Genomic DNA, 22985 nt, shown 5'->3' on the forward strand with positions numbered 1-22985 from the left:
AAGTATAAAAGTATAGTATCAAACCCAGGGCATTGGGCTGGGAAGGTGGCTCAGGGGTAGAGCGCTTGCCTTGCATGCATGAGGCCCTGGATTCGATTCCTCAGCACCACATAAGCAAAAAGAAAGAAAGCCGGAAGTGTTGCTGTGGTTCAAGTGGTAGAGCGCTAGCCTTGAGCAGAAGAGCTGAGGGACAGCGCCCAGGCCCAGAGTTCAGGCCCCACGACCGGACCCAAAACAAACAAACAAACAAAAAACAACCCAGGGCATTGACATGGACAATGCCAAAGAACTGAATACTTGTATCACAAGGATCCCTTCAGTTAATAAGCCTGTCTGCCTCTCCCACACTCACCCACTTCCTAGCCCGTGGCAGCTACTAATCTGTATTATTTTCTATGTCTTTATCATTTCAAGAATATTTTATTAATGGAATTATGTAATACATGACTTTTTCATCCAGCATAATTTCTTGGAGAATCAAATATAGTTTTGGTCTGTTTTTTATTGCTTTTATCCCATCTGGTGGAATTCTTAATGGTCAAAATATAATTTGGTTTCCCCTTGTGGCAGTGATTCCCTGAAGTTCACAAAAAGTGCTTGTTGTGAGCCTAATGCACTGAAGAAAGTGTTGTCTAGGGACAAGTGCATTAAGAAATAGAGTATGAGCTGGGCATTCGTGGCTCACACCTGTGATCCTAGCTACTCAAGAGGCTGAGATCTGAGGATCATGGTTCAAAGCCAGGTTGGGCAGAAAAGTTCATGAGACTCTTATGTCGAGTTAACCAAACAAAAGAGCTCCAGGCCCTGATAGGACCTGCACCAAAGAAGAAGAACAGGAGAGGGAGAAGGAAGAAAGAAAGGAGAGGGAGGAGGAGGAGGAGAGGGAGGAGGAAGAGGGTCTGATGTAAGTATGGTAGTCTCAGTATGCAGGAGGCTGAGGCAGTAATATTAAAAGTTCAAGACCAACCTGGGCTATACAGTGAGACATGGAACAAAAATAAAAACAACAAAAAGAAGTAACACCAAGTATGAAGAATTGTAACAAAAGTCTTATGTGCAGTGATAAAAGTAGGTGCAACCTGAAAAGGAGGCCTAAGGGCATCTTAAATCAATTAGGTGAAGTCTGTGGGGGGAAGAAGGCAGAGAAATGTTGCAAGAAAAGCATATGAGCATAGAAGAGAGGCACTCTGTGTGTGTGTGTGTGTGTGTGTGTGTGTGTGTGTGTGTGTGTGTGTGTGTGTACAACACAAGAGCAGGGAAAGGAATGGAAGGACCAGGCACTCTGTGTGTGTGTGTGTGTGTGTGTGTGTGTGTGTGTGTGTGTGTGTGTGTGTGTGTGTGTGTGTGTGTGTGTGTGTGTGTGTGTGTACAACACAAGAGCAGGGAAAGGAATAGAAGGACCAGGTCTTAGAAACTTGGAGACTGCCTGTGGATGAAATGCGAAGAAATGGAGCCCAGGTTTCTATTAACTGAAGAGGAAAGCTGAACCGTCAAGGTCTGATTCATGTAGGTTTAGCGGAGAAATGGGGAGACGGAGGATGAGAGATTTCTCTATAAGGTTTGTCCTCATTAGAAGATAAAGTCCTAAAAGACCCTCAGGAACTCAGAAAAGGAGTCCTGCAAAGCTGGGCTCAGATCTCAGAGGATAGAGATCTGTCAGGATAGAGGTGCTGGTAGTGCCAGCAACAGAAATGGGAGAATGGAACCAGGTGCTGCAGCCAGCTTAGAACCATGCCACTGGCACAGTGGCACTAAAAAGCAGAAGAGGAAGCGTGAATCCTTTGTCTCCTGCCCTTGAATCTCAAAAGAGATCTGTGGAGTTTTGACTTACATTTCTCTAATGGTTAAAGATGAAGAGTGGTTTTTCTTGTTTTTTTTTTTTTTTTTTAAATTTCTTTTACCAATTGTCTTTTACTCATTCATTCACTCATTCACTTTTCTGCTGTTCCTGGGGCTTGAACTTAGCCTGGGTACTGTCCCTCAAGACTAGCACTCTACCACTTGAACCAAGCACCACTTCTGCTTTTTTAAAAGTAGTTTATTGGAAATAAGAGACTCACAGACTTTTGGGCCTGGGCTAGCTTTGAACTGTAATCCTCAGATTTCAGACTCCTGAGTAGCTAGGATTATAGGCCTGAGGCACTGGTACCTGGCCATTTGTACTTCTTTTGGGAACTGTCCAGGTCACTTGCCCATTTATTGATTGGATTATTTGTTCTTTTTGTGTTTCTTTTTGAGTTATTTATATATTCCTAATAATCCTCTGTTGAATAACTGCCCACATTCAGTAGTCAGTTATTTCCTTTGCTATGCAGATTCTTTTTTATCCTGTGTGGTACCAGTTATCAAATCCTGTTATTTCCTGAGTTGTTGTGGTCTCTTCAGAAAGTCACTGCCATGTCTTTATCTTGAAGTGTTTCCGCTTTGTTTTCCTCTAGTGGTTTCAAAGCTTCTGGTCTTATATTTAGGTCTTTGATTCATCTTGAGTCAGTTTTTGTACAGAATGAAAGGAAGGGATTAAGTTTCCATTTTCTACGTGTGAATATCTAGTTCCCATAGTGTTACTTACTATAGAGGCTATCTTTTGTCCATTGAACCTTTTAGTACTTCTGTTCAAAATCAAATCAGCCAGGATTTCTGAGGACCTCTTGAGCCTAGATTCCCTAGTGCCCTATTTTGTCTGCTTTCTGGATCACATATCATGCTTGGTGTTGAATCCTTTGACACATGCTGCATTTGTGTGCTATCTTTGGGATAGGAATGAGCTCCAGACTGGATTTCCACTTTGCTCTGTTGTCTATAACCCGTTCCAATCAAGTGCTTGAGTGTAATACAGAGCCACAGTTAAGAGTTGGTGACAATTTACAGCTCTGAGCACTTGCTCAGCTTTCTGACTTCCTTCCTAACCTGTGTCAGGATGCTCAAAGGAGACACTCCTGAGAATCCAGGTCTTTAAAATAGAACATTTATTAGGACACAGCTGTCTTTCATGACCTTCCTTCACTTCTCATACAGAAAGTAGTTTGGGAATCATAACCTTTTGTCTGGAGATGATAGGGGCATATGAGTCCTTTAAACCAGCACATGGGTAGGCATCTCCTTACACTACTTGCCTTATGAAATGCAGCATTTTCCTGACTTTTCATTTCACTTATATAACGGTGTATTTGAACAATTTTGTTCTACTATCCAAAGATTTCTTCCTCCTCTTACACAGAGTTGGCTTCTCCTCTCCAAACACTGTGTGTATTGCTAGTGAAGACACACCCACCCACCAGACTGTCCCTTTAGCAACTGACTACATCTAACCAGCGGATATATGCTTGTTACCCAGTTGATCCCTGCTTTCTCAGTTCTGTGACAGACCCTTGAAAATGAATAATGAAGCATAGTCCTGTACAGCCTGCCTTTCAGTAGCACAGTAGTCAGCATAGTTGTGTAGTAGCAAAGCTAGTGGGTGAAACGGGAGGTAGGCGGGACTCAGGGTTGGGAAACTTATTATACTCATCTTGACATATATCTTTTCAGGAATTCTCAAGAAGAATCAGATCCTTGGGGGGGATAGGAAGTAGGGGAGGTGATACCAACCCTCTCCTAAAGATCTCTCTAAAGATGAGATGGCAGCAGAAACTTCAGCATTATGAATCCCTGCATAATCTTTCCTATAGGACAGTGGCCAAGTACCTCAAATGATGGTAAGAGATGAGGTGGCAGAATCTCAACATTAGTGTTTGGGTTTTTTTTCCACTTATTAAAGTGCTGGATTTATTTCCAGTTGATCCAAGAATCTGATATGACATGAGCTATATATTCCTAAATATCCTTTATTAACATGAAGAATAAGAATTGAATTGATCAGAAGAATGATCTTCCTGAAGTACACTTACAGGATGTACACTGTAGAATTCAGCAGCTGCAGGAGTATATCGCCAATATGATCATGATATTGTCAGAATGACAAGATGAGCCACACCATGAACCATTGTGGATTGTAGGGAGGCAAATTACCATGATCTTATTCGAGCTAGTTAACATGACTTCAGGGTTGTCCTTTCTCAACTTCTTTGAGAAAGCCTGGCAATGATCTTTTCTAGCTTAGAATTCCTAACAGTATTTTATAGCTACAAACACTGACAAAGAGAACTAAGACCAAGTTAATTGACTAGAAAATGTACCTTGAGCACATTTAGAATTCTCAGATAAGAGTGGATAAAACATCTAAATGAGTTGGTTGGAGAGACGAAAAGATTAATTATCTTTGAGTAGTGACACTAAACCTATAGCTTTTGATTTGGCTGATTATTTCTGTCTGAAAGAGTGGGGGTGTAAGCAAAGGATGTACACAAAGAAGTTGTTCTGCTTAAGGCAAGATATGAATAGGCTATCTGTACACATTCTCTTCCATACTGAGATTTTTTTTTATAAAGAAGTACTAACAATAAGCAAAAACTGAACAAAACTACATAAAGAATCCCTAAGTCTAGAGAGGGGTCCTCAGACCCCAACAATCTTACTGCTTTGTGACTCCTTTGTGGAATTAAAAGATGGCCAAAAAACTCCTGTGAGGTATGAATAACAGTGGCTTACTTCCACTTGTCCCTCATGCAGAATGTATTATGAAGGGAGCCTAATGAAACTGAGTGTGTGGCATGGAGATTTCTGACAGGTGTTTTGCTGTCTTGCACGTCAGAGACTCTGTATGGTATCTGTGAATCATTTCTTCAGATAGGGCTCCCCACTGTGAGATGACATCATTTGGTTATGTCTTAAAGCAGAAAGTGGCCCTGATCATCTGTCTAGAGATGGGACAGAAATGCAGGCACTTCGGTGGAAACTGGTATGGAAAGGTAATAATGATCACAAACTGAAAAGGATAAGGACTTTGCTTTCCCTGGAACTTAGTTTACAAATTATCAGACTCACATAAAGAACAGTTCAGAGATAAAAACATAATACAACAAAGATCAGAATTATAAATGGCAGCTCCACAATCTTTTCCTTTTTTAAAAAATACTTTCCTTTAAAAAAACCTTTAGTGGGCTGGGAAGAGCGCTTGCCTTGCATGCATGAGGCCCTGGATTTGATTGCTCAGCACCACATAAGCAAAAAGAAAAAAAGCCGGAAGTGGCGCTGTGGCTCAAGTGGTAGAGCGCTAGCCTTGAGCTGAAGAGCTGAGGGACAGCGCCCAGGCCCAGAGTTCAGGCCCCATGACAGGACCCCCCTCCCCCCAAAAAAATCTTTAGTTGTACAAAGGGTTTCAATTCAATGTCAATTTAAGAGTACAATGCATCTTGATCAACATCATCCTAGCCCCCAATCGATCCTGGCTTTACCCATTCCCTCCATTGTTTTTATTTTATTTTATATGACAGGGTCTCATTTCATAAGGCCAGACTGGACTGAAACCCATGATCTTCCTGCCTCAGACTCCTACGTGTACAAAGGACTTAAAAATAAGTTGCAGAGGCTGGGAAGGTGGTCAGCGGTAGAGTGCTTGCCTCCCATGCAGGAAGCCCTGGGTTCGATTCCTCAGCATCATATAAACAGAAAAGGCTGGAAGTGGCTCAAGTGGTAGAGCACCAGCCTTGAGCTGAAGAGTTGAGGGACAGTGCCCAGGCCTAGAGTTCTAGCCCCACAACTGGCAAAAAAAAAAAAAAAAAAAAAAAAAGTTGCGATGAAAAGATAAATTAACACGAATTACTTATAAATATAACCCATACTGTTTTAATACAATTCCAATAATTACTCTTTTCTTTATATTTGAACCAAAATCTGTTTTCCTTCTGAAAGAACAGAATGCACCAGACGTTTTATTTTGTCCTATTATATATATATATATATATATATATATATATATATATATATATATATATATAGTAAAGATACTTACAAAGGGGTTACTCCAGACATTTTATATGATAGCTTTTCAATTTTGTTTAAGAGATCCCACTGAGTCTTCCCTTCTTTAGGTAAAATATCAACAGTTTAAATGTTACACATGCATTCCTTCCTCTCCTCTCTCTGGTCATAGCTTACCTTGTTAACTCAGGTGTGTGGACTCACTAGTCAGGGTGGAGTAGGACAGTACCTACTACTTTTAGATTTGGCTGGTTATTTCTGTCTGACAGAGTTGGGGGTAGGCAAAGGATGTAGGCAAAGGTGTTTTGCTTAAGGCAAAGTATGAATAGGCTATCTGTACACATTCTTTTCAATACTGAGATTTTTTTTTTATAAAGAAAAGTTCTAAAAATAGGCAAAAACTGATTGTACTGAACAAAACTACCAGCCAAATCTAAAAAAGCATTTGCTTTTTTTTTTTTTTTTTTGGTAGCTACATCCTTCAGATGAAAGAGTCTAGGAATAACCATCAAGTGAGGCAGGTCAACAAATCAGAAATAGTGGGTTCCTTGAGTGTTCATGAAGATTGGCAATGAGAAATCATAGTTTATCCTTCAAAGAGTTCATAAATTCCACTGTGAGGACGGGGCCAGGTCTGTTCAGTTTGTTCCTAAAGAATCTAAAACAGATCTAAAACAACGTGGGGTCAAACTGTAGATATCTAGCATAATTTAATGTTTTACAATCACAAATAGAATAGAGCCTAGGCTAGATAGCATTCATAGTATCTCAAAAGCATCTTTTTCCTTGGTTTTGAACCCAGCACTTGGTGACTTTCTGACCCAAAAGCAGACATGAAATATTTTTTAAAAATATTTTTATTGTAAAGATACTGTACAGAGGGATTACAGTTACATGAGTAATGAGTGCATTTCCTATCGAGCATTGTTACACCCTCCTTTGTTTCCCCCATCATCCTTTCCCTCCCCATTTCCCCAACTCTTCCTCTACCCTCCACCCCCCCCCCCATTGGTAAAGTTCGTTTTCAACATAGTATCTTGAACATCTCATTGCTACAATGGTTCAACCTGTATCCTTATTTAATCATTTTGTTATTTCCCTTCCCCTCCCCAAATTACAAAAATGTATATAGAAGATGCAGGGCACCTACATCTAATACAGTGAAAACAGGGGTTATACCATGGGGCAAGAACATACAAAAGAAACAAAAAAAATAGCTTAGTACATTATAAGTACATTAAAGACAACAGCAAGAAAGATAAAACCTCTTGTGTCCCTATCTTGGGGTTCATTTTGCTTAGCATCATCTTATATAGTCATATGTACATAGCTTTTGACCTTTTCTGCTTGTCCTAGATATATACTAGTTATTGCAGATAAGGGAAACCATGGGACCTATGTTTCTTTGGGCCTGGCTTACTTCACTTAGTATAATTTTTTTCAAGTCTTTCCATTTCCTAACAAATGGGGCAGTGTCATTCTTTCTGATGGAGGCATCTAGGTTGGTTTCATATCTTAGCTATGGTGAATAATTCTGTGATAAACATAGTTGTGCTGGTAACTTTAGTATGGTTTTGTTTGTGATTGTTTGGGTAAGTGGGATTGCTGGGTCATAGCTCTATGTGTAATCTTTTGAGGAACCTCCATACTGCTTTTCACAGTGATTGAACAAGTTTACACTCCCACGAACAGTGCAGTAGGGTTCCCTTTTGGCCACATCCCCTCTAGCATCTGTCATACAACTATTTTAAGTTTCATGTGAGTTAATGAATACACTCTTAATGAAAGCTCAAGTTAATGTGTTTCATTTGAAAAGCAAAGCAATTGAGCACCAGGATAGACAAACGCAGGAAGAATTTATATCAAGATCTGTTTTCTCTTGTCCTAGATGGTCTCAACAGAGACAAACTGTCCTTTAAGTATATAATCCAGAGAAAGTTATCTAATACCTTTTAAAAAAGTAATCGGTATGTATTCTCGGTTGGCTTATACAAAGAAGACTAACCTCAGTTTTTACAAGAGACATTTTTGAAAAGTTAGTATAACAATTGTGTAAATTAAATTATTTTTCCATTTACTGGTATTGCTTGAGGAATGCTTGATAGCGTTCATGCTTCACTGGCTTAGTAATGTCTGTAACAAGTTTTCGAAAAAAATTTAAAACTTGTCATAAAGATGATGGTACACAGGGGTTACAGTCACATAAGTCAGGTAAAGAGCACATTTCTTTCTTGGACAATGTCACCCCTTCTCTCATGCTTTCACAAGTTGTATAGTTCACTTCGAACAGTGTCTAGCAAGTATCACTGCTGCATTTGTTCACTGTTTGTCCCTCCCAAAGACAGACAAGACCAAAAAAGAAAACAAAAACAACAACAAAGAAAAAAACACCTCATTTCCATTTCCTGGAGTTCATTTTAATAAATTTTATTGCACATGATCACAAGTGTAACAAGATTTTTAAGGCCTTTTACAATAAATGGTTCAAGTTGGCAAGGCATGTTATTTAAACTTCCATATGAAACGAGAGTAATAGAGGGGATGAGATCAATCCAAACATATTGTAGATGTACATGGAAATATACTGATGAAATCTTCCTTTTTATAACTAATGTAAGCTAAAAAAGAACTCCTTAAGTAATCACATTTAGACAGGACTATTTTTTATTTAAGCATTTTTATTACCTTTTAACTACTTTTACAGAAGAGTTTATAAGTACGATGCATCTTGATCCATGTCTTCCCCATCAATTGCTTCTACCCCGTTCCTTCCCCTCCTTTTTCTGAGTTTCACAGTTTTCTTAGTTGAATTTATTTTAAAATTAGGGAATTACATGTTACATTTTCTTAAAAAAAAGTACATCTGTATTTTATACGTTGGACAGTACACACCTATGATTGTGATGACTTAAATCAGAAGATACTTGAGTATGATATACAATAACACTGAAGTTTACTTTCTATTCACAAAACCTTTAATTTGGAATGATACTTTTAAATCATGGGTTGTACTATTTAATAATATATATAGTATGATTTTAGAATTCATTGAATATTTAATGAGTATCTTCTATGTATTAAAACACTAGCAGGTGTCATGTTACAAAACAATGCTTCAGATGTTTCTACAAAAGAATTTTGTTTATAAGTTGTAAACTACATAGTAGGCTGTGCTGTAATTCATATGCTTTAAAAAAAAAAAAAGGCATGAAGACTAATGTAGCTCATAGGAACAGTGCTTGATAGCATATACAAAGCCCTGAATCAAACTCCAGCACTATGAACAAACAAACAAAAGTTAAAAATAAAGCAAAGACATAGAGATACTTCATATCTTATAACTGAAAAGCATTTTTATAGCTAGGCCCAGGCTTCTGCCTGTAATCCTACCTACTCAGGGGCAAAGATCAGGAGGATCATCATTTGAAACCCACCCAGGCAAAAACTTGATGAGACCTCATGTTAACTAATAAAAGTTTGGTGTGGTGACATATTCTGTAATCCCAGCTATGTGGGAAACATAAATAGCAGTCCAGACTTACTCAGACATAAAGATGAGATACTACTTGGAAAATAACTAAACCAAAAGGGACTGGGACATGGCTTAACTGGTAGAGCACCTGCCTAGCAAGTTCAAGGTCCTGAGTTCAAGTCCCAGTACTATAAGAAATAAAAAGAAAGGATAATTTGTGTATATTTAAATGGCCAGTGTTATGATTTTTAAGAGTTTTCTACTTTCTGAATTTTTATATTATTTTTAGTAAGTTAAATAATGCATGTTAAGCAAAAGATGGCCTCTTTCATTTACCCTATGTCTTCTAATGTTTGACATGAGTGCATGCTAACTTAAAAAAAAAAAAAACCCAAATCCCTAAACTCAAGAATGTGGACAAATAGGACTTGACATCTATCCCTCTCAGGAGTGCGCAGCCAGCTGGGGTTATCACTCAGGCAGGAAACACCACTCAGGGAGGAATTCAACAAGGGAGCCAAAGGGCGAGTCAAGTTTTCAAACAGGAAGGGATGGAGCATCTGCTTTTGGCTGTCAGAGGTTGCTGGTGTGAAGCTCCAAAGCTTCTGTGGAAAGATGACACCTGCCTTTGTAGTTAGAAAGTTATTGCCGGGAGATGAAGCTGAGAGGACAGCTTTGTGTGCTATGCTTAGTTTTATTGAAAGGTAGTACCAGACCCAAGAAGCTAATTTTAGTTTAAGCGCTGACATTTAGTACCTGATATGATCTACAACAAATCCTTCAAACTTCCTGGTCGTAATTCCCTATCACCCAATTGTCTTGGCTCCATTAGACTATGTCCATTAGACTATGTCTATAAGTGAAAGCAACATTTTTTAAAAATTAAATTACAAATATTACATCAGACGAGACATCACCAATTTGACTGCTAGAAATAAGCATTTAAATGTTCCTGGAGACATGTGAGGGTTTCTTGGGTTCCCTTAGACATGGCCTGTATTTGTTTGTGCACATTGCTGCTTTGGGTCCTTTGTACATCCCAGTGGTCTTTTCTGACTCCTTTCCTGAAGATAGGGGACACCTGCCTTTCTCCACTGCACCATCTCCACCTTGGGACAGCGATTGTCAATAGTTCCTGTAGCACAGCGCAGACACAGTATATAATACTTGTCAGTAGTTCACTGAAGATTCTTGCAAAACAACAGAGGTAGAACACATAGTACTCAGGAAACCACCTCCTTCCTCCTCCTCCTCTCCTCTTTTCCTTCTCTCCTTTAACTTCTTTCCTCCTTCCTACGAGTAGTTATTGAGGACTTACTGCGCACTTAGCCCTGAACAACAAATGTCCCTATTCATGTATTCTACAGTCTAGTGGAAGAGGCAGACAGAAATTAACTAATCACAAAATCAATGGCCATGGTTTGCTGATACATGCTCTGATGACAAGTAGAGTTCTGGATAAAGGAGAATTTACTTGGTCTGGGAAGTCAGGACAAGAGTTCCTGAAGAAATGACAGCAGAGCTGAAAGCTGCAGGACTCTGGGGTGTTCAGAGATTAAGGGAATGGGCAAGGATTGATATACAGTAGTGAAGGAACAGCTTGTGGGAAGGTGCTAAGACAAGGTCTGGTCTTGTTTTGAGAAAACAAAGGAGTGTGAGAGTAAGAAGGAGATGAGAGCAGAGGAGAAATTTCAGCAGACCATGCAGGCAGCCATGGGACACTTGTGAAAGATTTTTAAACAGATGAGTGATATGGTTAGGTGTGAATTGCCTGAGGAGAATACCTCTGTGGATAGAATGCACACATTCCCAACAACAGGCAAACAAGTCAAAGCCTAGAAACACAGGAACTAAGAAAAGCAATGAGGACTTTGTAATCTAATAAATTTTAATGTCTCATATTTTTGAAAGTCTTAGCATAAGCACTATCCAGCTAGGGACAAGTAGCTTATACTAGTAATTCTAGCGATGCAAGATGCTGAGTATAGGTATGATCAGAGTTTGAAGACAGGGCAGAAAAGTCTGTGAGGCTCCATCTCGAATTTATCAGCAAAAAGCTGGAGTGGGTACATGGCTAAATTGGAAGGGTACCAAGTCTGGGAAGTGCAAGTCCCAGGAGTTCAAGTCCTGGTACATGATAGCAGCCCCAGAGCGAAAATAACTCAAATATCTATGTACTGATAAACTGACATATGCTGTATGAATAGAATGCAACCACACTTTAGCAATAAAAAAGAAATAAAGTATTGGGACTGGAGGCATGGCTCAAGTGGTAAGAGCAGCTGATTAGCAAGAATGAGGCACTGAATTCAGTCTCCAGAAAAAATAACTAGAAGTGAGACGTAAAAGACTATAGGTTGAGTCAATTAATATTGGATCCCCACAAGAGGCTAATTTATAGAAACACCTATTAGTGATTTTTTAGTTTTAGGGATGGAGGTGAGAGATTACTACTGGGTATGGGCTTTTTCTTTTTTCTTTTTGGTCAGTCGTTGGGCTTGAACTCTGGGCCTGGATGCTGTCCCTCAGCTCTTTAGCTGAAGGCAAGTAAGTGCTCTACCACTTGAGCCACAGCACCATTTCTGGCTTTTTCTGTGGTGCTGAGGCATTGAACCCAGGGCCTCATGCATGCAAGGCAAGCACTCTACCACTTAGCCACCTTCCAAGCCCTGGCTTTTTCTAAAGATGACAAAACTGTTCTAAACATTAGAGTTCGATTGGCTAGATGGTTGCATAACCTTGAATGTACAAAACACTTGAAATGCAGTTGAGTATGTGAATTTTATAGCAATTAAAAACTTTTTTTTTTGTTTTGTTGTTGGCCATGGGGCTTAAACTCTGGGCCTGGGCGCTGTCCTTTAGCTCTTCAGCTCGAGAGCACTCACTCCACCACTTGAGCCACAGCACCACTTCCGGTTTCCTGGTGGATTATTGTAGATAAGAGTCTCATGGACGTTCCTGCCCAGGCTGGCTTTGAACTGTGAGCCTCAGATCTCAGCCTCCTAAGTAGCTAGGATTATAGGCGTGAGCCACTGGCACTCCACTGTGAAACTATTTTTTAAAAAGTCTTAAAAAAAGAGTTCATAAACTAGAGGAACTGTACAACTGGATCCTATCTTAAATATCTTCTCATTTGTTTATCTAAATTTGTAGTTCTCAATCATTGGGAGAGAGCTGTAAACATTTTCAAAAGAACTTAATTAGCATTTCAACAGTGATCTTAATTGAATACCTTTTTGTCACATTTTGCCCTTAAACAGTAACCCTACTTTTTTAAAATCTTGTTTTCATTAAAAATGAAGGTGCTACCTTCCTTTAAGTAAGATATGGCCTCAAGGCTTCTAAAAAAGTACTTAAGCTTCAACTAAATATATGTGAATCTTTATTCATTACATACTACATAGGTTCAAAATAGCTGCAGAGAAAGGGAGTATGAGTTTGGGCATGTGGCAATGCTTCCGTTTTTCCAGTCTGAGAAGCTGAGAAGGCCAGCCTGTCTTAGGAAAGCATTCCTGGTATCTCTATTCATCAGCATCATAGTTCCTCAGCTGGTGTCTGTATCCAATTTCCTTTGGCTTGTGCTGTGACCCTCTTAGGTTTTCATAGTAGTCCGTTTCATTTCCCTTTCCAACTTCCGTCCTACTGGTGTGTGTATGCCAAAGTGGAATTGAGGCTTAACCACTGGCATGTAGACTAAGTTGCCCTGTTTTATGCATGAGGAAGATGAGACTCTGGGTGATAAGGAGCCTTGATTTGGTTGTGTTACACAGAGGATTTTACATTAGAAGCCCTCTCCTGATTGTTTCCTTATTATTTTTTTTAATCAGAGCAAAAAAAAAAAACCAAAAAACTAAACATCTCCTTCAATTTCCAGCTTTCAATCAATATTTTCAAATCTTTCACTAAGAAGTAAGTAAGTACAGCAATACTAGGTTCCCTTTTCCTTAGAATTGACTTTGAGGGAAGAGAGGTGGTTATAGCTGAATGTAAATGTAGAGAAGAAAACTAAGTGTGAGCTCTTCCTTTTGGCCCAAGTGTTTTCTCAAGTAATAAAACATTTCTGGCTTATTTCCATGTGGTCTTCAGAAAAGGCAGCACACAGTACTAGAGCTTTGACCTAATAGATCTTCAAAGAATGCCAAGGTCAGTGGAATTTAAATCTCACAAATTGTCTCTCACTTGGGCTATACCTTTGCACCCTGCTTCAGTTTTGGCCTCCTTTTAATCCTTCCTCCACCTTGTCTCTGAATGGAAGTTTTTTGAGTCAACTTTGAGAATTTCTTCCCTGTTTAAAACTCTTCAGTGGTCTTCCCTGCTTAAAACTACATGGAAGAGGAATGAATTCCTTTCTTGGCTGACGAAGAAGGAAATTCTAGAGGATCTAGCCGCTATTTACTTCTCCAAACTTATTTCCTCTTACTTTCTCAATTCCCCACCCGCTAAAATGCTCCAGTAGAGGTCTCAATTTAGGGCCTATCAATTACACTTTTCCTTTGCCAGAGGGATGCTCATTTCTCCTATTTTTGTGCAGGATTTAATTTTTATTTAGCTCCTGTACCAGGCTTGAAGAGGCTGGTGCTCTACCACTTGTGTCACAGAGCCATTTCTTTTTCTTTTGTTAACTGGTAATTGGAGGTAGGAATCTTAAGACTTTATGGCTGTGTTCCTGAGATCTGGCCTCCAGAGTAGCTAAGATTACAGGTACCAGGCCCAGGTGTCCGGCTTTTTGCCTCATTATTATTGAAATACTGCTTAAATATCTCTTCAAAAGGACTGCCCCTCCTTAAGTAGATTATAAACACCATCGCCATTACTTATCGTTATTTATTTGCATATAGCTTAACACCACAGATAATTTTCTCTTTCTTGTCCTCTTAGCTTTCTATGACTGACTTCATCAATGCTTAATAGACATCCCGGAGTAGTGCCGAAGATTCCTAAGGACTCAACCACAATTTATTGGGTGACGTGAATACCCTGTATAATATGAATACCCATACATAAATACATATATGTATATATATACATATTTCAAGTCCTTCTCCAAATCGTGCAAAAGTTAACCCATCATGAAAAGACACTGAAAAAAAAGATGTCGTTTTCATCTACCCAAGTACCCAGTTTGGGCGGGGTTGTCCTTGGACAGTCAATGGGACGGAACTAGCTACCGATTTTGACTGGAAATAGTCAACCTCTTGGCCTGTCCACTGGGCCTGGCGGCGGCAGGGTAAGCGGTGCCTGGGCTTCCGCTGTGACACGGTGGGGACGTCGGGGTGCCCCGCGCGCTGGCTCCCGGGGTTCAGGCGGGGACGCGCCCGCCCGGAGTGGGCCTCCGGGAGGGAGATGCTAGGGAGGCGGGGCCAGGCCGCCGGGAAGGACGGGCCGAGCCGAGGCCGCGGGACCCAGCGGGGCTGACGGCCGCTCCGGGAAGGGCCCGGGGCTGGCGACCACAGCCAAGCCGGCCTTCGGGAGAAGAAGGCATCGCTCAGACCGCGGCCTAATGGGGTCGCAGGACAGAAGGCAGGACCCGGCAACCAGACATACCTGCTGAACAAGCCGAGGCTGCGGAAGGAAAGGGTTAAGCCGTTTCCAAGGCAACGGACGAGGAAGCGGCGCCCGCCGCAGGTTCGAAGGTCAGCCCGGGGTTTGAAACTCCCACGGCGTGAGCGGGATCTGGACGAATGGAGAGGCTGCCCCGGTGTCACGTGACCGGCGGCCTGGGGGCGCGTTCGCGCCCGGAGCACGTGGGAAGGCGTTATGTATTTATTATTTATTTTCTTTCTCCTTTTAAAATCCCACCTTCTTTTGCGCGGGCTGGACCGTGGCGTTGTTCTCGCGAGAAGGGAGCTTCCTCCTCTCGCGAGAGTGAGTGGGAGGCGTGGGGAGTAGGCTGGGTCGCGAGCTGGAGCGGCGGCGGCGGCGGCGGCGGAAGCCGAGGGGGCGGGCAGGGCGAGGGCGGGGGCGGGCCGCGGGGCTGGGAGGGGGGCGGGCTGGGGGGCCGCTGCCGGAGGGGGCGTTCGCTGCTCGCCCGGCTCGCGCCGCCGGTCGTTGTGGGCCGGTGATGACGGGCCGGTGACTCGCCCCAGAGCTGCGGCCGCCAGGTGAGCCGGACGCGGCCTCGCCCGCCCGTGCTGAGAGCTGCGCGCCGACGAGGATGGCGGCGGGTGGGGCCGGGATGGATGGATGGATGGATGGATGGAAGGAAGGAAAGAGGGAGGCTCGCTGGTTCGGGCCTCTCTGCCTGCCGGCAGTCCCCGCTTTGGCTGCGGGGGAAGCAGCTCTGCGCCTGGGCTCGGCGGTGGGAGGCGCTGGGATTGGGAGGGAAGCCGAGGCCCGGGCTGTGGGGGAAGCGGGGGTCCGGGGGTTGCAGGGGTGGCGCCGGCGCCGCGGCCCCGCGGGGTGACAGGCTCCGTTCCCACCCCGCGGGGGTCGCGGGCGCGTGGCGGGGGGCGTGCGTGGGAGCAGATACGGGAAGAGGAGGACCTTGCACTTTGTCCCCACACGGTATCTTTGGCTGTCAGAAGCCCTGAGCCCTGGAACCAAACCCGGGGATGGAAACCCAAGGCGTCCAGTGGCTCTGCTGAGAATCGATGGTTGCGTTTGCTGTGAGATTCTCTCCCGGCCCTTCATGGCTTCATGTGTTGATCGTTCAGAATTTCGAACGGATTGATAATACTTAGTATGATTCCAAAAAAAAAAAAAAAAAAAAAAAGGAAAGTGTAGCTGTAGCTTAAGCACTAAAACCTAAAACACAATCCTTTGGCAAAACGACAGTGACTAAAATCTGTAACACTCCAGTGGTATTGTTTATTAACCGTCCCCCCCCCCCCCCCCAGCGAATCCTCTTTAAAATCTTACTAATTGGAGATGTTTTCGGTTTAGGTATTAAGTCACTAGATGGTGAGAAATGCTGGCAGGAGCTTATGGCCTTACTGGAGTTGATAATCCGGTTAGCATTTTAGCTTTGTAATTCTCCAGTCCCTTCCAAAACGCTTAGCTTTCCTTAGCTTCCTTGTCCCTTGTTGGGGATGTTATGTCGAGTGATGGTAATTACGTTATATATGAAAACAGACAATAATGTTCAGAAAAGGTGAATAATAATATGCAAAGATGGTTTTTTAATGTCTTGATTTTAGAATATATGGTAGCTCAGTGCCTTGGCATTCGTGTCACCTGTTCCAGTACTGCCATTTCATGAAGCTTTTAAATACACATTTTTCAAGTAATACCCTGGTTAGTCATACTGTTTTATGTCCCTTCAGACAAAATTGAACCAAAGGTTGATAGAGAATTCCACGTTTACTGTGGCTGTAAGGACGATTTATGAAAGATTAAAGAATCTGAGGGAATCAGGGTAAAATAGAGCTCAAGCTGAGCTCATGACTGGTGTATGAATCCACAGAGCTTCACTATTGAAAAGTTTGTAAAGACTTTGTGACTGTATTTTTAGGCTATGTGACTATACTCCCAGGCCAGTGCTATTTCTGTTTTTGAAGATGTGGAGTTGCCTAAGACCCCCATCAACAGTGGGAAATTCTGTAGTCTTCTCTAACCTCTCTAAGTCCAAGGGTAACTCTAGAAGCTGAAGAAGTCCCTCTTTTTATTTAGTTAGGTTCTGGAAGAAAAAAAAAAGAATGGTACTTTTAACGTTAGTGTATTAATTCTAGGAACTTACTATCTGGAAAAGGAACTTGGATCAAACAATATGTAATACTTCTTCATTTAAAGGAACTTGCTAGTTATAAATAGGTATAGGAGTTCTATCCATGCATGAAAAAAAAAAGTGAAAAACTTAGAGAATGTCCTTTAGTCAGGGGGCAAAGGAGGCTAGTCTACATTTGAATGCTCCCTCCCATGCCATCTTGGCAAAGAGGTAGGAAACCAGAACTTCTTGCTGTTTTTTTACAATGATTTTGCAAGGATTTCAAATTTTAGGTCATTTGTTCCTTTAAAAAGTAATTGAAGTAACCTTGGATAGGGTAATTACTAATTACTTAGGCAAATTGATTTTTCTTTTATGAAGGGGCCTGCTTATTAGTAATAAAATAACTGGGTGGAATGAGAGGTGGAGACTGGTCAGGAAAAGGTCTAACCTCTGTATGAGTTAAGGGGATATGTAAACTAGTGTGGTGAAGATGCTTTATTAGTTTCAAAACAGATTGCGCATTTCCAAATATTCATTTTTCTCTTCATTTCTGTATATAAATGTATTAAATATACTCCCAACTGGGTACTGATGGAAGCCATACTAGGCAGGAAAGAAAATGAGATTCTCATTTGCAATTAATAACCAAAAAGCTGAAGTAAGAGGTGTGGCTTAAGTGGTAGAGCATCAGCCTTGAGTGAAAAAGCTGAGACAGTGCCCAGGTTCTGAAGTCAAACTTTAGTACTGGTGCCTTCTTCCCTCCCTCCCTCCTCCCCTTCCTCCCTCCCTCTCCTTTCTCCTTCCCTCTCCCTTCCATTCGTGTATACACACACACACACACACACACACACACACACACGTATATATATGCATACACACATACATATTCTGGAGTAAAGGTCTTTAAAATACAGAGTACAGATTTGAGATATATAGGGACTGAACATGATAAAAAAAGAAAACTTACACTATAAAATTATATTTTTGTATTTTTTGGCTGGTCCTGGAGCTTGAACTCTGGGCCTGGGTACTGTCCCTGCCCCTTGTGTTCAAGCCTAGTGCTCTACCACTTGATCCACAGCATCACTTCCACCTTTTTCTGAGTAGTTTATGGAAGATAAAATCCTCATATACTTTCTTGCCTGGGCTGGCTTTCAGCTGTGATCCTTAGATCTCGGCCTTCTGAGTTGCTACCAGCACCTGGCAAAATTCCATTTTTATATTAGTCACTAATAATGACTTTATTTGACCTTTCTTAGTGGCTTCAAGATTATTTGGCTGTAAGAAAAAGCCAAATGAATGAGCTTACCTAAAAAAAAATACTTGGAGCATTGCTTCTGATTCCAGTTAAGCATCTTAGGAACCAGGAAGGCTTCAGTCTGACTTTTGATTTTTTTTTTTTCCTGGAAACACATAGTCCTCTATCTCTGTCCTCACTGTAGGTCTGTTCCAGTTCCTTACATACGGATACTGGCCTTCTCTTGAAAGCTCTTGGTTTCTGCTTTCCTGTCACTTTGGTTTGTCAGAGTGCCAATACAAGATTCACTTTACTTTTCAGCATGGTTCCTAGCAAGTGTATCTAACTCTCAATTCTAAATTCATGAAGAGAGAATTTGATTGGTTAGGTTTCTACTTCTAGCTGAGTTGGTTGGGAGTTGGGAAAATGGGAATGGGAAATGGCTGGGAGGAGATGTTAGCTTATCTCACTGTAAGACTGTTTTAACACTATTGCAGCATGTTCTATAAGGAATGTGAACAGAAAGGAGTGATGGTTACCTTTGGGGTACTTAAAGAACCTGCAGGTTGACTTACTTGCCCTTACATTGAATTTGTTCTCAGCTTGGTAATGAGACCACATTCACTGGTCTTCAGGATAAATTCTTTTGAGTGTGTGAGTTACTAATAATTACTTAAATAGCATTGTGCCTTTTCCTGCAACAGCTTCTGTTGTGAAAATTCTGAATTTATGTGTGTTTAGCAGTTGATGCAATATGTAATAACAGGTACAATAGAAGAGTTTGGAGTCCCTGTGGCCAGCTTCCTGGAGTGCATAGAGATGGAGCATCATTTCTGCTCTCAAAGAGGATAGAATTGTAGGGATGACCACACATAATTAAAACTATTTCTTGACTTGAGAACACTAAATCCTTGTGAATTTCTAACACCTTTCAGACTGCCACTTATATGTGTGATACTCTGATCACCTTGGTCATGTCCCTTTAGATGTTCTGTTAATCTTCTTTCCTAGTCTCTGGGATCAGTTTTAAATTCTGAATGTGTAGATGATTTGTGTAACAACAAAATGTTGTATAACAACATTTCCAGATCTGATTCTCAACTAAATCTGTTTTCTTAGTTGTCTTTTGGATATTTTCATTGGTACAAAATACTGTCTTAACAGTTATTGTACAGTTGACGATAGCTCTACCTTCTAAATTCCTCAGGCTTGAAATCTTAAGGTTATCTTTTACACCCTTCCTTTTTTATGTCCTAAATATCCTATTAGTGGGATTATCAGTGTGGCATTATAGGTACCCTCTATGTTGTAGATGCTGACCATCTGCAAAGCAGATACCTTCAAATATTTCAGCTCCTGACTGCTTGTGGGTAGGGTCTTGTTTGCAAGAGATTTTTTTCAGTAATAATACTTTTACAGGTTGTAGAATTGCATGTGCCACTGAGGAAGAGACTCATGTTCAAACCTAGATTAAAATTTGGAACAAATTTTTTTTTGTCAACTAATCTCATAGATTGGTTATTGTCAGAGTGTAAGAACATTACTTCAGCTTGTAGATACCATATTCACATTGAAAGTACAATGTAAGACTTTTAGTTTGTTATGTATGTTTTTAAGTTGTGTTTACTGTTGCTGAACAGAGAGGTTTGAAATCAATAGCAGTCCACACTTGGTATTTGTCAAGTAGGCTCATGTAGGTACATTAAATGTCTGTGACAATAAAAAAAAAAAAAAAGAAAAGAACTAAACAATAAACCAAGTTAATACAGAGAAAAAAAAATGTCTGTGACATGCTTTAGAAGTGGGTCCTAATCAGGTTAGGAAGCAGTTCAAAGATCAATGATTTTTTTTTTTAATTTTGAAAAATGTGGCAGAACAAATATTTTATCCTGGGTTAATTTTTCAGAAAGTCCTTAAAATGAAAACCATATTTTCTATCTGTGATAACACTTTTACCATCAAATGCATCTCAGAGTTTCTTGTTTGTGATGAAATGTTTCTTTCAGTAGTATGGTTGTTTATTGTAGATACAGTTGGAGGAGTGCAGAGATGAGTGAGCATGGCATTAGACTGTAGACTGAGTGCAAGGGCTTTATACTATTGTGTCCTAATCACTGCAACTGAGACTTTTGCTACATTATCAGTGCTGAATGTTACTAGTATTTACAAGTTAGTGCAGGGCGTAGACTTGTTAAACCAGGCAGTGTAGTCGAAAGTGCTAAAATAAGGCACTGACAGTTTTGCCTCTCAAGATATCTGGCAGTTTTTGTAGAATCTGATTTTTCACAGCTAAGTGGGTATTGCTGGAAACTATTGGGTAGAGTCTTCTTGGGAGGACTTTGGAATGTCCTGGTTACAATGCCCAGACTTACCAAAATGTCCATGATGCTGCAGTAGAGACACTGTAGTGGAAGAAGAAAATAGTTATTGTGTGTGCAGAAATGAGGTAGAGTTACAATAAAAAGGGTAGAAAATACAAAGAAGCAAGTGAGTGACTTGATACTTTAAATATTGTAACTAAATTTCATAAGTCAGACAACAGGTCTCTACACAAAAACACACCCTTGGCATATATGACAGGCTTAATATTAGACACTTTGTATAGATTATCTTAATCTTTTGTTTTTGTTTTTGTTTTTTTGTCAGTCACGGGGCTTGAACTCTGGGCCTGAGAGCTGTCCTCAGCTCATCAGCTCAAGGTGAGTGCTCTGCCACTTGAGCTACAGCACCACTTCCAGTTTTCTGGTGGTTTATTGGAGATAAGAGATTCACGGCTTTTCCTGGCTTTGAATCACGATCCTCAGATCTCAGCCCCCCCTGAGTAGCTAGGATTACAGGTGTTAGCCACTGGCGCCTGGTTTATCTTAATCTTTCTAGTTGTTTCTTTTCTAATTTTTAGGTGTACAACAACTGAAGACAAGATTAAAATTCAAGCTTTGGTTTATAAAACTTCAGAGCTCATGAAAATAGGTTAAAACTACATTTTAACTTGATGGTGGGGACTAAACCCAGGGCTTTAAAGCAGGTGATCTGCTACTTCACCTCTGGCCCTTCTGGTTTTTTGTTTTTTTGTTTTGTACTTTTTGTTTTTAACATAGGATCTCACTAACTTTGCCCCAGCTGAGCTCAAACTTGATATTCTCCTACCTCCACCATAGTGTATGTTTGGATTACAGGCATACACCTACACACCCAGCTTCTTGCAACCTTTGAAAATCCAATAAACAGTATTCGCAGAGAAAGGAGGGGGTGGCTTCCACTCAAGGGTAGAGCCAACTTTAGAGGACCTACATGCCTTATCAGGTGCTGTTCACAAGCCTTATTGCATTGCCTTCCTGTGCAGGTGAGCCTTATCTCTTCTTTGCAGGATGGCTGGGTAATATCATCTGTATTCTACTGCTCAATAGGTTGGTATTCTGTTTTACTTTTCTGGTATTTGCTTAGATTGTAGGACTATTTTTACTTATAGCCTCTTCAAATTATCATTTCATATACAGTATAAAATCTTTTGGCAGTATTTTTCACCTTCCATCCACTACATCTTTTATTTTGTATTTCACTTTTATTTGTAATACATTGTGGCTATTTTTAGTTTGAGCAGTTTATTTTTTTTTAAAGAGAATGGAAATAGAAAATAATTTTAATATTATTGTGGCATTTACCATTTCAGGTGCTCTTTCATCATTCCTTTGGTAGTCCAAATTTCTAATTGATGTGTTTTTGCTCAGAGGATTTCTTTTCTATATTACTCTCAGAGCTCTTTGTCTAAATAAACTTATTTTGCCATATAATTTGAAAGGTGCTTTCATTATGTATGGGTATTTTAATTAATGCTGTTTTTTCCTTTCTAGTGCTTTAACATGTTGTCCTTTTATCATTTTCTTTTTAGCACTGCTTTCTACAAATTTGGTTGTGATATCCCATGATTTTCTTCATTTTATTCTTCTTGGTGCTTGTTGGACTTTCTTAGACTGTCACTTTATGGTGACAAATTTATCAAATTTAGTGAATTCTGGACTATCTGTTTAGTGTAGTGTAGTGTAGTGTTGAACATTACACCATTGAGCCTTAAATTATTTTTCTATCATCTTCCTTTTCCCCATTTTCTGCTTTCATATATCCATTTTTTTTCAAAATAGTGCTGAGTAGGTTACTTCTGATGTTGGTTTTGTTTTGGATAGTTTCTTTTGGGGGGGGGGAGGGGTCCAGTCGTGGGGCCTGAATTCTGGGCCTGGGCCCTGACCTTCAGCTCTTCAGCTCAAGGCTAGCACTCTACCACTTGAGCCACAGTGCTACTTCCAGCTTTTTTGTTTTTGCTTATGTGGTGCTGAGGAATCGAACCCAGGGCCTCAGGCATGCAAGGCCAGCGCTCTACCACTGAGCCACCTTCCCAGCCCTGTTTTGGATAGTTTCTATTAAGCTGTGTACACATTTGCTTAACTTTTCTTCAGTGTTTAACCTTCTATTGACTGTGCCCCAATATTTCATTTTAAAAATATTTTACATTCAGCTCTAAAAATTCAGTTTGATTTCTTTTATTCCTTGTTTCTCTCCATGCCATGAGTGTGTTTCTCTTTCCCTTCCGTGTATGGAACATATTTATACTGCAGTTTTACAACCTTTTCCTGTTCATGTCCTTATCTCTGTCATTTCTAGGTCTGCATTTACTAATTTTTTCTCTTTAGTTATGGCTCATTTTTCTTCTGCTTTGTGTACCTTGTGATTTTTTTTTATTATATGTCAGCTGCTATCTGTTTGACTTTAGTATTGGA

At 40.6% G+C, this 22985-nt stretch overlaps 1 protein-coding gene across 4 annotated transcripts in view; it reads left to right on the forward strand.

Annotated features, from left to right (window-relative positions):
• The first annotated feature begins 14754 nt into the window (after positions 1-14754).
• Positions 14755-22985, forward strand: part of Akap11 (A-kinase anchoring protein 11) — a 50380-nt gene continuing 42149 nt past the window's right edge. For 3 of the 4 annotated variants that reach the window (XM_070026694.1, XM_070026696.1, XM_070026697.1), the window contains exon 1: positions 15328-15432. The gene's annotated coding sequence lies outside the window, so the exon portion shown is untranslated. Of the gene's footprint in view, positions 14965-15327; positions 15433-22985 lie in introns of those variants that run through there. The other variant, XM_070026695.1, reaches the window with a different exon arrangement.

This window comes from Dipodomys merriami, unplaced genomic scaffold (genome assembly GCF_024711535.1).
Source record: "Dipodomys merriami isolate MVZ:Mamm:240054 unplaced genomic scaffold, mDipMer1.0.p SCAF_188, whole genome shotgun sequence".
Classification (NCBI taxonomy): domain Eukaryota; kingdom Metazoa; phylum Chordata; class Mammalia; order Rodentia; family Heteromyidae; genus Dipodomys; species Dipodomys merriami.